Source organism: Phragmites australis, chromosome 11 (assembly GCF_958298935.1).
Source record: "Phragmites australis chromosome 11, lpPhrAust1.1, whole genome shotgun sequence".
Classification (NCBI taxonomy): Eukaryota; Viridiplantae; Streptophyta; class Magnoliopsida; order Poales; family Poaceae; genus Phragmites; species Phragmites australis.
Genome location: NC_084931.1, coordinates 18,260,063 through 18,279,237, shown reverse-complemented (window position 1 = coordinate 18,279,237; position 19,175 = coordinate 18,260,063).

The following is a 19,175-nucleotide window of genomic DNA, read 5'->3' as shown; positions in this document are numbered from 1 at the left end:
AGTTTGAACACTAAAAGAATCTCCTCCCATAGGTTTTGAGCTCATGGGATACCTTCATTTCACATACAGTACCGCACTTGTACAACGGCGGTGGTATAGCAAACATATGCGTACCAGAGCTCGCCGTCTCTTTATTTCGTCTTGTGTTTGTGGCAGGGATAACATACGCAGTTCAGCGTTGCCTTTTATAGTCGTTCACAGTATCACATGCAAACACACACTGCTGCAACCACACCCTGCTGCCAAAATAGTACCTCTGTTGTGAGTCAGGCTTTAAACATGAAGTGACCAAATGACTTAGTTTTGAGTATGATATGACAACACCTTCATGCCAGCACATCATCTCTGTCGTGACTCACACTTTAGATACGAAGTGACCACATGACAGAGCTTTAAGCATGACAGGACAACACATTTGTCGTGAATTAGGCTTTAGACACAAAGTGACCACACGATAAAGCCTTAATCATAAATTAAATGGTAGCACCTCTATCCTGACTCAGCTATTAGACAAGAAGTGACCACATGATAGAGCTTCAAGCATAACATGATGGCACCCCTATCGTGAATCAGGCTTTAGACACGAAGTGACCACACGACTCAGTTTTAACTATGAAATGACAAAACCACTGTACAACTCAGGCTTTAGACACAAAGTGACCATACGACAGAGCTTTAATCATAAATTAAATAACAACACCTCTATCCTGACTCAGCCTTCCATGTAGAGGCAACTAACTCCTTGCTAAAATTTTGCATAATGAAATGACCACACCAAACAACAACTTTCACAGGGAATCTATGCTAAGCATGAGTAACACAACTTTTTTAGGTTTTACAGGGAATCCCATGCTCTAGCCCCAACCCATGCCATGCACTCAATCCATGCACCAGCCCCTAACCACCATAAATAACTCTGCCCTCAACTATGCATAGATCACTCCTTCCTCAGCTCTCTCAACTGCAATGTCTTACTCAACACCACCAAGCCCACCAAAGAAATATTGAGATATTTTCATCCCCTAGGGGATCGAACTACTGATATACTTCTGTGGAAACCCATGTAGCCTTCGCGAGTCACAGAACATCACACCTATAGCCTACGCTTCTTCATGTGTGCCAACTACTAATACGATAAACCTCAACATGGACCGTATGAGTACCCACCGGTATAGCGAAATAGATTACTCATGTGGAACTTTCCATACGATTTCATGTACTGTCTTACTAATCTCTCATCTTGTTTCATTTGTCCAGTCTCCTCTATCTATATGTGACTTCATGGAATGGATAGACATGGAGCAAAATAAGTACCTGAAGCGGTGGGTCAACATGAGTATACGGTGGAGGAGAGAAGCGTACAAACGTCGGGAGTATGAACAACAGCATGAGGAACTATGACTCAAGCATCAGGAGGAGGAGCGTACGAGGAAGGCAGTGCAAGAGTGCGCTGCGGCTGAAGCTCACGAAGAAGAGAGGGAAAGAAAGTGGGAGAGAGCTCGTCGCGCTAAGGCAGAGGGCCTCGATGCTCTGAGGAAGGGGAAATATCCTTGGTGCACTCATTAGAGAACATCTATTATAACCCGATCTATTTTCATTTCCTAAGACACGCTACCAATGTTTAGGCGTACCGTACATACCAATATTTATCGTTGTCATCTCTTTATGGTTATGATTCATTTGCGCAGCGTCAAAAAACCATATATCCCATGTAATGTTTATCAGCGTATGTAACCTCTATATCGGGTTATATGATAATTATACTTCACAACTACTATTGTTCACTAAAAAAAATTACTCACACAAATTTATATTAAGAGAATAAAGAAATGTCGATAAAATTACATCGAAACAAATTTACAGTAGCATGCGACACAAGAACAGATATTAGCTAGTGCTACAGTATAACCTAATGAGTAAGACGCGAACAACAGCAGTACGTAGGAGTGGTGATAGACCGCTAGTTTGTATTTGGCACCTGAGATGCTGAATACGGTACTATTCAGAGTTTTTGGCACTGAGGTGCTGAATACAGGTTGTTTTTGACAACTCATGTGCTGAATACGGTGCACGATACCGTATTCAGTACCTTAAGTGCCGAAAACGGTTAGATCCATCTTTTTTCGGTGCCTCGCGTATCAAAACTGGGTTTTCATAAACAAGATGTCGAATATAAATACTAAATTTGTAAATACGCTAATATATTATCTATTTTTTAAATACGGTGCCATATATTATCTATTTTTTATTTTACCCTCCAAACGTCCTGAGACTACGTCTTCTTAATTTACGCGTGATTACGAGCTTATCGTTGCTAACCCGTGGGGCCTGATCCGTTGCTATCCCGGCCGATTTTTGACAAATCTTGCAGCTAGAGTACACAATTCCATTCTTTCATAAGAAACCAGCTAGCACTGAACAATCCTACCGGGTCTCTTGGCGTCATGATTTTTTCTCTTCTTTTCTCAGGTCGTCGTTGCATGGTGAACGGAAACGAGAAAGCGACACGCGAACGTAGCACGGCAGCAGGTGCAGAACGTTGGGCAGGCTCACTCGCATGGTTGCTGTCACCAAACGTCCACAGCGAAAAAGAGAGCGAGCCTTTGGGTTTGACCCCGAACCGCCTGCTGCTGCTGCGTCTGCTCCATCAGAAAAGAGCCTCCACCAACGCCAGGCCAGCCGTATGACGCCGACCGGCATGCACCTTTTTTTAAGAACCTGGACCAGGCAAGTCAGCAGCACTCGTCAAATTGCGCACGCGGTGGGCAGCAGCGGGTGGAAGCCAGACCCGACGCGACCAGAGGCGGCTAGCTACAAACTAGTCTCTATACGTATCCGCCCGCTTCTGGCGCCGGGACGGGCGCGATATTTTTGTGCATTCCATTCCAGAGCGTCCGCCGCCGGCCGAGCACGTTCGGGAAATCCTGTCGTGACGTGCTGCGTGAATGATGTGGACGGACGCGAGAGAGCTCGTGGCTCTGGAGCTGTTGAGCTACTGCTACTGCGACTGCGAGCCGAGCCATGTGTGTCCGATCAATCAGATCGGTTTCCAGAAACGTCGCAGACTACTGTTTCTTTTCCTTACGTCTTAGACTACGATGGTTTCCCCAAAACACCAGCCGAGTATTTTTGCTTTGATGCGTCCCTAGTGAGCAAACGAGATCTAAACCGGAAAAGAAAGAAGAGGGGGGACGAAAGCTATAACTATGTTTATCGAGTTTGGATTAGTGCACATCTGTTTTAACCACAAATCAACAATGACCCAACTAATTCATCACCAAGACACCAATCGTTAAAATAGTACCACAACTATGGTCCAAGAACAACTTAACGATCGACTGATTTCAGGCTTAAATGGAGCGTCGACGCCCAACAAAACGTGAATGATCAGGCAGACCTAATTCGATCTCCAACACGAAATCCACTCCCTCAGTTTTAGAACAATCACCCTCTTACCAAAATCCAAAGAAGTAAATAGAATCTAGCAATATAGTCCTATTTATTTACTAAATATTAGCTTCAAAATTTTCACAAAGTGCTAACTAATCGAATGAATAGCGTGACAGATAAGATAATTCAGCCATCCCAAACACTCTTCATGAATGGGTGAAACATCCTTGAATGAGTTGTAATCTTGTATGAAACAATTTATGAAATTTATCGTAGAAAACAAAATGAGATTATCTTAAAAATTGATTTCGAAAAGATGTATGATAAAATCAAGTAGCCATTTCTCTTGTGGTCTCTCTGGATGAAAGGGTTCTTACCTAAAAAGTGTACCTGAATGGAAAAAATCATCTCAGGGGAAGTGTGACCATTAGAGTAAACGAAGATATTGGCTTGTTCTTCTAGACTAAGAAGTCCAGCAAGGAGACCTGCTCTCACTGCTGCTTTTTAACATCGTGGCCGTTATGTTGGCTTTCTTTATTGAAAGGGTCAAATCGATGAGTCAAATCACTGGAGTGATACCACATCTAGTGGATGATGCGTACGATGAAGGAGGTCAATTAGAGTGGGTAAATAGGTGATTCTAAAATTTCTAGCAAGATATAACTGATTCTAATGTGGAATTAAAATATCAGCTACAACACATATAAAACCCCTAAAAATATGTCTGTAAAGTGATCAATTATATGTATATGTCAAGGTTTACAACCTAATGTGATATTTAGGCAATTATAATTCTAGAAATGTAAATTACACAATGTAAATAAATTTAAGTAGACAAACCACAAAGTAGACATAAAATTTTTTAATGTGGTCTCGGAGACTTGACAGCCTCCCTAATCCACGTTGAGGTGGGTTCAAACTTTTAACCGCTCCACTATCAAATATGATATTCTCACCACGATAAGAAACTCACGATGAGCAACTTGATCTTGAGCCAGATTAATCCAATGAACCACTCACTATCTCAATTTCACTATAGTTGCACTTTATCGCTCTGGCAAGGCCTGCACAAAGCCTCTCACAATCACACCGGGTCTTCTCACAAGCTTATTTGAGAAGATCACCGAAACACAACACCACCGCGTTGTGTAGGTGTTGGCAAACACCAAGAGTAACAAGCCAAGACGAACTCGACTCTCACCAAATACCTAAAGCTCAATCTCTAATGCAAATGCAATTGATTTTTGCCTCACAACCCTCTCTATATACAACACATGCACAAATATGTGGAAAGGACTTCACTTTGCTCAAGGATGCTCAATAGGGGTAGGAGAGATCTCTAAGTCGCCGGATAAAGGATATATATAGGTCACAATCTGAAATGTAGCTATTGCTCAAAGTCTGACTTCTCTACGCATTTGGCAGTCAGAACGCAGTACAACTGGCGTTCAAACCGCCACTAGACCAACGCAGTACAACTGGCGTTCAAACCGCCACTAAATCAAATGCACTTGTCTAATTACGAATAATTTAAGAGATCACACTATTCAATAGACTCAAGGGGTGTAAAGAGATGCCGATTAAAAATCCAAGGCATAGCGATTTAAAGAGATGACAATTGAAACAAATTCAATTGAAAGCAAGTCAAGAATGAGTCCGAAATCAATATCCAAAATACAAGTGCAATGGATTAGGCTCAAATTAAATATAGCAAAATCGTTGACATTGTAATGAGTATTTAATTTATCACAAAGTGTCAACATCTTATAAGCATAAGTGTTCAATAGATCCATTCAAAGCAGACCAGGATGAAAGAGTTCAACACAACCCAACTTAAAAGAAGAACTTGAGATGTTTCTACCAAAGCCAATGTCACACCCGGTTTAACGGACAAAACCAAGTATGGCTTATGTGTGCCCAGAAAGTTTAACACACATAAGGACGTCATAGGTGAAGTAACAAAAATAATACTTTAACTTATAATTGTTCACTTCTTACAATAAAGATTTCACCTAAACAACTTCAAAGGCTAAACGACAGCATCTAAACGACGGCAGCGGGACCAAAGCATCGGCAACCAAGCACTCCACAGGCACCGACTGAAAGACACGCTCCTAGAACGCTAGGTCGTCGTCTTGGAAATCTCCAAGTCTTCTACTGAGCAGCATATGTATTGTAGAAGATAGCAAGAGTGAGCACATAGAGTACTTAGCGAGTGTGGGAAAGTAATGATACGTAGGCTTATATCAAGAATAGGCTAACACATGGTATATTTGCGTAAATGCGAGTAATGAAAACATATTTGGACTAAAAAAACATTAAATAATTATTAAATGAATGTAACCCATACAGTTCAACATCTAGCATACAAGGCTTCCTACCTTGTATACCACAACCGTCTAGTAATCTCTGTACTATAACCAAAACTATGATCAAACCCATAACCATAACCCACTAATCATGTGAGGATCCAAGTCTCTCATAACCGTGAGTATGGCTGTTATAACAGTTTTATACTCTGCAGAGATTGTCCAGCTTTCCCTACGAGTCAGTGAATTTCATGTTGTTGTGTTCGCGAAACACTTAACACACACCAGTGTGTGCCACCAAGAAATCACCAAATGATATTTTTCACTAACCAGAAACTAGTCCAGTATGCGTCTACCCACTAGGTTTCACCGTCAGGATTTACGCGAGTTCAACTCCTACCCAGAAGTCCTTTTTTGTGTTGACACAACACACACTGGATAGACTCTAACTAGTATGTCACGCCTTACCCATATCAACCTCGTGGTTGGTACGTTACTTCTTGGGTTGTCGTTTCACGAACAAGTCCTTACTTAGGTTACTTGAGCAAACACTAAACCAATATCATAACCATGACAACCATCAAAATCACTTTGCTCAAGGCCTAAGGTTCCATGTTGCTAGGCCATTAACAAACTAACGACATTATTGCATAAGTTCATTAGTCAAAATTATGACACTTCCCAGTATCTCAAAAGTATGACTAAGCAATCTACTCAACAAATACATCTAACCATAAACCATTTAGGTTCCAAGGGATGACAAGGGAAAATCTAGTGAAAACCTAACATAGGTGACTACCCATTATATTGACAGACAAAGCATGCAATTTGTAAAACAAAACATTTAAAATATAGGTTCAAGATGATCAAGGACACTTGCCTTCTCCTTGCTGCAATTCAGTGTATTTTTGCTCCTGGTCTTGATGTTCCTCAAATCGATCTGGGATGTTGTCGACTAATCGCACAATTACTAGCAAAGCACACAGATAAAATACACTAAGAATAGAGCATAAAACAAAAAGAACAATGAGATAAAACCTATCTAGAAAGATAGAGCTCTGAACAACGAATCTAACGACGCAATAATTGCTTAAAACGAAGGTACGACGAAAAAGATATGCTAAAAACAAGATTAGGGTTTATCTTGAAAAATAAAAGGACTTATTTGTAAATAACAGAAAGTCTAGGAACCTTTTTATAAAAATAGAAGGACCTATATGTAATTTTAGAAAAGTTTAGGGACCGAAGTGTAAAAAGATAGGGCTCTTTTTGTAATTACATAGAAGTTCAGGGGTTGCAAAGTTACCAATTTATGGGAATTATCATATTTATTTTTTATTAAAAAACCTTGATTTAATGCGTAATCACTAACTTGGCAGACACGTCAGCACTTTTCTCGATGTGGCGTTGAGGTGGCTGATGACGGGGAAAATGAGGTGGCCGGGACTGACTGGGATTAAAAGATGACACATGTCAGCTTCTGATTGGCCAGTGAAGGGGTATTCTTCAATCTAATCTAGGCCACTGGTTTTGGATCTAACGGTGCACGGTGATCGGACGACCGGGGAAGAAGAGAAGCGGCGGCGCCGAAGGTCTCACGGCGGTGGACGGCCGAAGATTTCCACAGGGTGCGATGGCGAGCGACGGAAGATGACAACAAGCTCACGAGGAATCCGTTTTGGGGCTTACCGAGGGCAGTGAAGCACCGGAAAGAGGTCGGCGATGATTAGGGTAGCAGAGGGCTCAGATCTTCATCGACGAGGGCGCTCCGGTGGTTAATCAGCGACGGCGAGGCTTAAAGAAGCTTCAGCACATGCAGGCGGTTCCTTCGATGGCTTCGGGTGAGGCTTGGTAGCTCTGGAACGACGAGGCGGTAAGATCGGGGAAGACGGTGGTGATGGCGGTGCCGAAGCTCGAAGATTCGGCAGATTGGCTCGGAATTCGGCGGGTTTGGCTTGGGGAAAAACTGAGGGAAGGCAGGGCTTTATATAGGCGGCATGAAGGGGCTCGAGGAAGGCCAGGACTCCTTGGCGGCGTCGATTTCAACTCGGACTTGGCGGCGGCACGACGGAGACCGACTCGGAGACGACGGATCTGACGCGAGGGTCCCATCTGGCAACAGCTCAGGCGAAAGCGGCTTCGGCGCAGGCGTCTTCAACGGCGGCGCGGCGCTATGCTGCAGCAACTGCTACGCTAGGCCGACTCAGCGCACGGGCGCGGCCCAAGCGAGAAAGGGACGGGAGAAACAGACCGGCGCGGGGAGATGGGCCAAAAAGAGGAGAGGGCGGCCCGATGAGATTTTAACCTCTTTATTTTTTAAAAAATAACTTTCCAAAGCTTTTGAATTCAAATCAAAAGCCACAAATGAAACCCAAATAAAACAAAGGAAACCTAAATGCCTAAAAACAGCATGAATGCACTTAAACAAATATTTCCTATGTCAAAATTAGATTCTATTTTTATGAAAATAGCATTTTCTCTTTTGAAATCATTTAAGCTCAAAAGTAAATTCTAGCAAATTTTATAAATTGGAAAAAATTGAAAATTAGGGTGTTACAGCCAATAAACTTCAAGCAAAAGGATAAATTTTGCAATCTTTATCAATATTGTATATAAGAGCAACTAAAATATTTTATATGAATTCTTTTGCATATTTGGGATTGGATGAATCGTAAACATGATCATAGACTTCTCACAAAAATATGCTACTTTAAATTACTCATATTTGCAATAAAGAAGTTTTTAGGCACTTGCAAGAAAAATAAAATTTCACAAGTTACTTTCATGTTATGATGCAACCTACGCAAGGTTGAATATTCAACATTCAATACATGAATTAAGAACAAGTTACCTAAAAGCATTGGATTTATATAGTAGATTTTTACTCATTCTCGCTTGGCTTTACTTTGACACAATTTTTTTTTATGATTCCAATTGAAGTGGAAGTTAAAGGAGAAGATCTTATTTTTCAATACCAATTGAAAAAAGAAGATCTTCATTATGATTTTCAATTGAAATAATCTTCCTTTTGAAAAGACTTTATCTACGAATGAGCCAAGCATATAATGTATCTCCATTATACTTAGAACTTATTCAGGTATAGTTTGATCCGCAAACTCATTAGATCCATAAAGGTTAGCAAAAACTTTAACACATAGAGTAAATTCTATCATAAATGGTGCATATGAATATGAATTAGATACCAATTAAAGTCAATATGCACCTTTTAGCCATCAAAATCTTTTCAGAGATGCTTACTCTATATGTTGCATTAAATAAATCAAACATGCTATAGATATTAAATTTAAACGAGCATGCTCATCATTTTTAAGATCTAATAAAGATATAATTTGGATAAAAAAGAATATAAATCATAGAAGGTGTCCAAAATACATCTAAGGAGCAAGATCAACAAATGATCATTCATAAAATTCAATAAATGCACTAAGCAATAGGATTGAGCATATAACAAAAATGAAATAATTTCAATCATGCTCAAAAGCTTATCTCAACCAATTATATTGAAAAATGATACAAGTAGTGAGATAGCAAAACCTTAGCTTCTATAAACAAATTTCATAAAAGAAACCAATCATTAGAAGTGCAAGGTTGAAAGAATGATGATGAACAAATATTACCACTTTTATAATTACCAATTTCAAGTAAATACAATGGTATATCGAGATATTTTAAAATGGTAATTGCAAGATAACATAGATCAACTTTCTTTTAATGAAACATGTTATGAAAGTTTAGAATTAAGCACCATGCTTCATGTCACATTCTTCACAAAATCTACTAGTATAAGTAATTTTTATAAGGCTATTAGTTGATTTGATCTGAATAAGAAAATAATTCCAAATAAAATCTTGAGATTGAAAGAAAAGCATAAACACAATGATGATCTCAAGTTTTAATTAAAAATACATGTGGATCAATGAATAGATATTTTGAGACATTGAGTCTTAAATGAGCTTAACATACCTCATAGATACTAGATAAGCAATAGTATCAATTCTAAGTGGTATTTCTCAAATATTCATAATTTATAAGTATGTAAGATGCACAAAGTATAATACTCCCAATCATATGATAATCCATTAATTTCTCCAAAGAGGCAAATAGATTTCAATGAATAAGATCAAATAGGTGCTGGCGGTGAGATCGGGAGAAGGCGTGGTTAGACCGTTGAAAGCAGAGGATTCAGAAACCTCTCTGTATAACTCTGGCGGCTAGATCGGCATCCTGACAGTTAGACCACTGGAATTAGAAATTCTAGAATTTTTTTAGAGAATTTGAGTCAAGATTTTGATTTTGAAAACAATTCTAATGAGATGATTTTTGACAACTCCACTAGCAACTCAAATCAAATATAACCATACATAGAGTGTCTCAATTTGAAATTTTGCATCAACTTACCATGTTTATGAGAATAGCATATAGAAATATGAGCATGTAAATCATGATGTGATGCTAGATAAGCAAAAAAAACATAAACTATTATTCATACATATATACAAAACCTACACATGCAAAGGGATAGAAACCTTCAATGGTTTCTTGGACCATCATATATTCCAATTTTTCAATCGAAAGTTCCAATATATGTAAAGTTCCATAAACCCTTTGACTATGTATCTATCAAAAAAATGAAGTTTAAGAACACTCATCCAAAAAAAATATTGTGATAGAGTGTTACCTATGGATTGACATTGGATAGGTAATAAATGTTTTCCACATGACTTGGCACTTTTAGCACTTTGATGGATTCTTCATCTTCAAAAAATGTTGTCAAGTCTACAATGCCCTCCTTTCCACCTTGAGGACATGATGATGATGAATTTCCTTTTTTGCGGCATGTATAATTCATTATTGGATATAAATTCTGTATCTAATGAATTGTTAGGGCTAGCACATGTTAAATCTACGTTATGCCAAGAAAGTGTACTATTGTCCATATGACGTCCGTATAATTTTACCATTGTAAGAATGACCTCATGAGATATTTCTAGTATGGTATGAGAAGCTACAAGACTTTCATGAGTGCACTAAAGCACATTGTGATTTTCTTGTAGTTTCACATATTTGCTAGTTAGCTTCACAAGTTTAGCCTTTAGCTCAATATTTTCTTTCTTACAAAGATGCTTATAAGAATTAGAGTTAGAAGCACAAGCATCATCAATAGGAGAATTAGTAGATTTCTCCTTATATATAGAAATGAAATTAAGACATGACATATCTAAATCTACTAGAGACGTAGCATCTACTTTCTCAATTAAAGAAACATGTTTAATCTTAAGATCCCTATAAAGATTGGATAAAGAACTATATGGTTCAACTAGCAACACATTTGAGTGTTTTGAACCGAAACAAATATGCTCTAAAAGCTAAATCATAACATGATATATGAGAAAGCAACAACTAATAATATTATGCACAACTAAACAATGTAACATACTCAAGGCTAGAGACTAGATACTTCAATGTAAATACTTGTTACCGAGATGGTATTGGTTCATAATATAGGAAGTCTGTCCTTATACTTGACTCTATTTTGGCATAAGGTATGAAATTACTTCTTCATAAATGAGGCAAGCCTCCAATACCTCTTCAAGTACATATTAAATAATTCAAGCATCATGTGGTACTCAAACCATATTGAGTTCTTGAATGTTAGTTGTAAGAGATTTAGGCACCTAAGTGGTCTTTGTGTGAAGTTTACGTGAACTAACAACCTTAGCAATTATGGTACCATTTCTAGTCTTCCTAAGAAAATAACGATAATAGAAAAGAATAGGCTTAGGAGTATCTAGGGATTCCAATCCATTACATGAAGCCAAAGAATAGTGAATAGAAAAGAGTAGAGGAGAGGTTCCTGAAGAGATTGTCTAGTTGGAAAGGCAAGTACCTACCTTTAGGAGACATATTAGTTCTTATTAATTAGGTCATTTCCTCCTTGCCTACGTGTATGATATCTTTTTTTTCAAATCCCTCAAGTAGTCCTAAATCGGTGATAAATTCATATCTAGATTTTGTTGGCGAGGGCCATAAAAAGAAGTATCGTCTTGTCAAATGGAGGATCATCTGCTAGCCCAAAGATCAGGGAGTTTAAGGGTCCAAGATCTCGAGGTACAAAACAATTTCGCTTTTGTACAAATGCCTCTTCAAACTGCTTAACGAAGAGGGTAAATAGCAAGAGTTGATTAAGAACAAATACCTAGGTTTACTGGCAACTGGGGGACTCTCTCACTTTTGGGCTGGCCTTATGAATTTAAAGTGCCACCTTCTCCGTTTTGGCACTTTCACCATAAAGGATGGTGCACAAATCAAATTTTGGGATGATTCATGGCTGGGAAATTCTCCGCTGCGTGAACAATATCCTAGCCCTTACAACATAGCTCGCCATAGAGATAAAACAGTTGCCGAGGTGTTTCACTCACCGTAGGAAACCCTTTGTTTCTGTTGGAACCTTGATGGCGTTTGTTTGTCAGCGTTTCAAGACATGATATCAAGATTAAGCAATATCATATTGACACAAGAGTGTGATGAGTTCCATTGGAATCTGACAAAAAAAAGGTCAATTCATGGTAAACTCATTATACAAGGCGCTAATGCAAGTCGATACGCCAAATAAAAACAATTACATTTGGAAATTGAAAGTGGCTTCCAAAATTAGGATCTTTTTTGGTACCTCTGTCAAAGGGTCTTACTCACGAAGGACGACCAAAAGAAAAGAGGACGGCAAGACAGTCAAAAGTGTTGCTTTTTGTCACAAAGATGAAACAATTATACATATCTTTTTTTGACTGTCAATTCGCGCAGCTCATTATCCAGATAGCTACAAACTCTTATCCACCAAGAAGCGTGTCTCGTATATTGGGAAGTTGGTTAGGAGGTCTTAGCAAAAGTTTAAAATCTAATATACTGATTGAAGCGACAGCTTTATGCTGGTCTGTATAATGGTATAGGAATGACTTCATTCTTAATAACAAGTAGCATTTATCTTTTTTACGAGTTATTTTTACATGTTTGTTCAGGCTCCGTACTTAATTTGCGCTGTTTGACTGGATTCTCAACAAATCTTTTCTATGGCTTGCCAGAGTTTGGAGCAGGCAATCAGGTTCTTCACCAGTCTTAGGGTGAGGCTCAAGACTACGCATCAGGTTCTTTGCCATCTTTTTTGTTTTGGAGCTGTGTGCATCGCCACCCTGCAGAGAAAAAAAAAACAGCTTCTATTAATTATAATCATTTTATTATAACAATATAAGTTCAATAAAACTTCCCTTATCGGAAAAGCACGAAATGGATGGCCATGCACGTCAAACAGGAGCCTGATGCGATGCTCGATCGTCCGTCACGTGGCATTCTCGACTCTATTCAACGGGAATTAATACGTTTTACAGCCACCGGCCGCATGTGCTGTCGGTTTCCGAAAATAACTGGCCCAGATTCTTTCTTTTCTTTTTGGCTGGCTGAAATTGGCCTAGATTATTTATATTATTCGATCTAAAAAATATTTTCTATTATTCCAGTATACTGGCACTGTTTCACGAAGACAATACGCACTACCTGCATGTATTATATATATACGTACATGCTGCAAAAGACAAATTCAGTGTCGAAAGGCTTCGATCGCCACTCTTGTATAATCACTGTACCACATCGCTGTTGTTCTGTCCTGAAAGCATCATGATATTAGAAACAAGGCAAACACCATACATGGACACGATCACATAAATGAGGTTTGTTAGCGGTTGGTGCCCGGTCAGTCAAAGTGCACAAAACGAAGGACTGTCCGAACGTCACACAAAAGGACCTAACTAACAATCTACTATCTCCGTTTTCTAATATTTATCCACACCTACTATTACATACAAACAAAAAAATATTAAAATTAAATAAAAAAAATATAGTGAGATGATCGTGCTACCTCTAATCAATACAAAGATAAGAGCAAATAACTCACCAATGTTAAAATAAATACATGTATACACTCAAATGTATAGCAGAAAAATAGACCATAAAACATCTTTGGTCACCGTAATAGATAAATAATTTGAGACAGATACTCTCGAAATCATGAATAAACATTGCGAAACGAAGAGAGTAAGTGCCTAACAGATTTCGCTGAAAATTAAATCACCAATATTAAATCGTGCAAAATTAAATCGCATGAATTTTGGTCTTGAAACACCGCTACTAAACAGGCCCTAGCTTGTTATTTTCTCCGAGTGTCGAAAGGCAATGGAAGTGGCGCAAGCATCCCACGGCCAAACAGGTCGGGATGTCATTTTATATAAAGCCGATGAAGGCCCTGGGTTAGGAAGGTGTACAAGACCTAATGAGGATGGCTGGCTAAACAAGGCAAGTATACAACCATGCATGGCAAGCTAATGAATAGGGCTAAACTAGGCAAGTATACAAGCATGCATGGCAAGCAATAATACATAATAAAAGTTGTACAAATTTCTCTAATACCCGCCCGTAGTCGCAGCGGGAGGTTCCCAGACGTAGAGACTAGACTGAAACTCCTGAAATAGTTGCGTCGGTAGGCCTTTAGTAATTATATCTGCGAACTGGTGGGAGGAGGGCACATGAAGTACTCGGATCTCTCCAAGAGACACCTTATCACGGACAAAATGGATATCAATCTCAATGTGCTTTGAGCAGCGATGTTGAATGGGATTGGTTGACATGTAGACAGCGCTTACATTGTCGCAATAGACAACAATTACCGAAGAAACAGGAACGTGAAGCTCCCATAAGAGTTGTCGCAGCCAGCAGCACTCAGCTACGGTGTGAGCAACAACATGGTACTCAGCTTTTGCGCTGGAGCGTGACACCATGGTATGTCTCTTGGACGAACAGGAGACAAGGTTGTCGCCGAGGTAGACGTAGTAGCTGGAGGTGGAATGCCAAGAGTCGAGGCAGCATGCCCAGTCAGTGTCAGAGTACGCAGTGAGTGATGTCACCAGGGAGACGCCGAGGTGAAGCCCGAAGGCAATGGTGCCCTTGACGTATCTTAATATGCACTTGATCAATGCGAGATGGGGATCATGTGGATCATGCATGAAAAGACAAACCTGCTGAATAGGATACACCAGGTCGGGGCGAGTGAGTGTCAGGTACTGGAGGGCACCCATAAGGCTGTGGTAGCCAGAAGGGTCAGCCACCGGAGCACTGTCAAGGACGGAGTGCTTGGCATGAGTGTCCACCGGTGTCGCGGTGGGGTGGCACTCAGACATGCTAGCTCGGCGCAGAAGGTCGATGGCATACTGACGCTGGGACAGGAAGAGACCATCAGAGGATCACGTGACAGAGATGCCGAGGAATTGGTGAAGGTCACCAAGGTCTGTCATCGCGAACTCCGAGTGAAGCATGCTAATGAGCCGCCAAAGGAAGTCGCTCGAGAAGGCGGTGAGCACGATGTCGTCAACGTAAAGTAGCAAGTAAGCCATGTTGACATTGTCTCGTAGAATAAAGAGAGATGTGTCCGAAGTGGAGGCAACGAAGCCGTGGTGACGAATGTACATGGCGAACCGCTGGTACCATGCTCAGGGAGCCTGCTTTAGACCATAGAGTGACTTTTCTAAAAACCACACATGGTCAGAGCGAGTAGGGTCGATGAAGTCTAACGGCTACTAGCAGTAGATGTTTGTATCAAGAGTGCCATGCAAGAAGGATTCTTGACGCCGAGCTGATGTATGGGCTAGGAGTGAGACGCAGCGATGGACAGAACAGTCTAGATGGTAGCTGGTTTGACCACTGGACTGAACATCCCATCGTAGTCGACGCCGTATTGCTATGAGTGCTCACGAATGACCCAGTGAGCTTTGTAGCACGTAAGACTGCCGTCGGAGTGGTACTTGTGCTTGAAGATCCACTTGCCGGTGACGATCTTGGCGCCCGTGGGATGCAGTGCAAGGCGCCATGTGTCGTTGTCGAGCAGGGCCTTATATTCCTCGATCATCGCAGCGCACCAATTTGGATTAGTGAGAGCGTTGCGATAGTTCACCGGAATGGCGGAAACCGAGGAGTGGATAGTGGAGAGTGACAAGCGGTCAACCGGTTTGACAATAGCAGCGTGAGCACGTGCCACCATCGGATGATCGCTGGTGGAGGGCTGTGGCACAGGACCGCCAAGAGGCTATGCGTGGGCTGCTAGAGTTGGTGCACCCGATGGGGCTACTGAGTTCGGCGAGAGGGTAGCCGGAGACGCACCGGCTGGCTGCACAGAGGGCACTACCATACGTGTATGCCTGTAATAAACCAGGGTGTCAAGCGGGCGTTGAGTAGCCGGGGTAGGCATGCTGGATGGACGCCCAGGTGAACATTGGACTGGTGAAGCTATGCCCATGGATGTGGGCAACGCGTGCTCTGGGGAGACCACACCAGACGGCACACTGGACATCACGGGCACACGGCTAGATAGCCGGGAGGTGGAGAGAGGCCATGTCTGCTCAACTTCGCAGAGCGAAGGAGTGACCGTGGATGAAGAGCGCAACCGCTCGACACCACGAGGTGGTGGAGCTACTACGAGGGGGGGGGGCACACCGTGGCCAATGCCCGACGCATCGGCACAACATGATCATCAAGGAAATCGAATGTGCCACCTAGACTTGAGTCATGTCTAGCGAAGGGAAATGATGCTTCATCGAAAACCACATGACGAGAAATAATAATATGGTGCATAGCAATGTTCATGCAACAATATCCCTTGTGAGAACTAGGATAACCAAGGAAGACTCATGTGACGGATCGTGGAGCAAGTTTGTGTGGTGTGGTGGAGGAGATATTTGGGTAGCAAAGACAACCAAAAACATGTAAGTGATCATATGTGGGGGTCTTGTGGAAGAGCATCTCATAAGGGATCGAATTGTGAATAGAGGAGGAGGAGCATCTATTTAGAAGATATGTGGCTGTAGCGAGAGCCTCAGCCCAGTATGGAGGTGGCATGTGTGCGTGGATTAGAAGCATGCAGACAACATTGTTCAATGTGAAAATGGCACGCTTGGTCTTGCCGTTTTGAGGGGAAGTGTAAGGACAAGAGCAGCGCAAATGGATGCTAGGAGAAGCAAGAAATTGAGAAGATGCTTGGTTCACAAATTCGATGCCATTGTTTGCTTGAATGGTTATAAGAAGCAAGTCGAATTGAGTGGAAGTGTAGTTGGAAAAATTCATAATGTGCTGATAAACGTTAGATTTCTTAATTAGAGGGAAGGTCTAATAAAAATGAGTGAAATCATCTAAAATGACCAAATAATATAGAGAACCTAAGATGCTAGCTATTGGGGATGTCCATACGTTACAATGAACTAATTCAAATGGCGCATAAGTGCATGAGGTAGAACGAGAAAAAAGGTAGTCGCACATGTTTGCCAAGCTAACAAGCATGACAAAGTGGGTGAGCTAGTTTATTACACGAAATGGAAGATGACTTTTTTAGCGTGTCGAGGACAGTAGGACTTCGATGTCCGAGGCACTGGTGCCAAAGGTGGATGAAGTGGCGAGATGTGCTTGAGCAACAGCGGTAGCGGCGTCGGGAGAGAAAGTGTAGAGGTATCCAAGACTATTGCAACGTGTGATCACACGCCGCACCCGCAAGTCCTTGCCTGAAAAATCCAAGGTGTCAAATTCTATTATGCAATAATTGTCACGTGTAAATTGATGAACGGAAATAAGATTGTGAACTAGCGAAGGGACTATCAGCACATTGTTTAGAACAAAATCAAAATCAGGTATTTGAAGGAGCGAATGGCCGCAGGAAGTGACGGGGATGTTGGAGCCGTTGCCAACAGTAATAATGGAGGGAGAAGGGGAAAGGTGGAGAAGGAGTATACCATCATTGGACGACATGTGAGAACCGGCAGCGCTGTCCATGACCTAGTTGCCGAGACCCTGAAGGGCAATTTGGTTCATGGCAGTGATGAGGCTAGCTTGGTCCCAGGAGGGCGCGTTCGGTAGGGACACCTGCGACGAGGCAAACACCGTGTGTGCCTGAGGGTATGGCCCAAGGATGCTCGAGGGGGGAGGGCGCCACTGCGGAGCACCCTGAAGAGCAACCCACAGGTTGAAGCACACCCAGTGACCCGTGGGCCATGGTGTGGCCCACTGTTGGTTGGAGGAGCGCGACAGGTGGCTGCCACTGTTCTGACGGCCACATTGGTTGTGGTCGCTGCATTTTTTTTGTCATGGGAACCGGGGCCATTGTGCTGGGCAGCAGGAGGTGGCGTCGATGAGCCGCGGCACCCGCCCGGGCCGCAGGTCAAAGAGACGGCGATGAGAGCGATCTCGGTGGCCACCTTCACCTCGTTGCTAGGCGCAATTCCTTGAGCGAAAGCATGGAACGGGCTTTAGGAACGAGGGAAAAGGAGTCAAGTTGGTGATGTCGTCGGCGATGTTGGAGTAGCGAGAGTTGAGGACGAGCTGCGAGTTGCTGACGAGATGCCCGACGTCATGAAGAGAGTCCGCTAGCATTTTGGCATGCTGGCGGTATTCGAGGATGGGGGGGGGGTCGTGATGAGGACATCACTCATTTAGATACACGCACTACAAGTGATCCTCCGGTGATTGATCCCTTACAAGGACCAATTACACGGGCTCGTGCACGTCGTTTAATTCATGAGGTGAATTCGTTACTCACTGTCCGTACTACTAATTATAAGGATGGGTGCTACTCAATTTTTGTGAATTTTTTGTGCTTAGAAATATGGGAGAATCACCTATGGAACAGCCAAGTCGGACGGGGCTCAAGCCAACTTCGAGTCGGAGTCAGAACTCGGTTCGGATTCAGCAGACAGCGCCACACTAAAACGGCCATAACTACTTCATATGAAGTCCAAATAAGGTTTTCTTTGATGCGTTGGAAAGCTAAGGACGATAGCTTTGTTTTGGTACTGGTCCCAGCTCCAGATTTATGGTGGATTATTTTGTGTCATCAAAACAATGTGCTGTTTTACAATTTTGGGCCATATCAGACCTTGTAAACGTGTTCGGGTCTAAGACCAAGTTGTGGATGCCCCCTGGTCGCCCAAAACCCTAGGACGTCCCTCTTCATATATCTAGAAGCCGTTGTCATAGACTTTTTGGGTTTTGCTTAGATTAATCTGTCATTGAACAGTTTCACCGTCGTTCGGTTTGTGAAACCCCAACTCGTGAGCTTAATCATATTTGCAATTTCAGATTATGTTCTTCCATATTCTTGCTTGTGTTCTCGATTCGCTTGCAGGATTTAGCCTTCTTGGTGAGGTCAATCGTGCCGCGCGCAGTTGATAACCAACGGAGCAGTGGTGTAGCGATTGCAAGGGTTGCGTTCTGTCCTGATCGGAAGCCTTGGATCGTCAACGTCGAGTCTCCACAAATCGACTTACCATTACCTAACGGAAGACCGGGCCTAATCCTCTCATCAGGTCGCCCTGTGTGATGGAGTGGAACTAGTTGCTGTGGAAGATCACGTGGGATTCTTTGTTGTCGTTG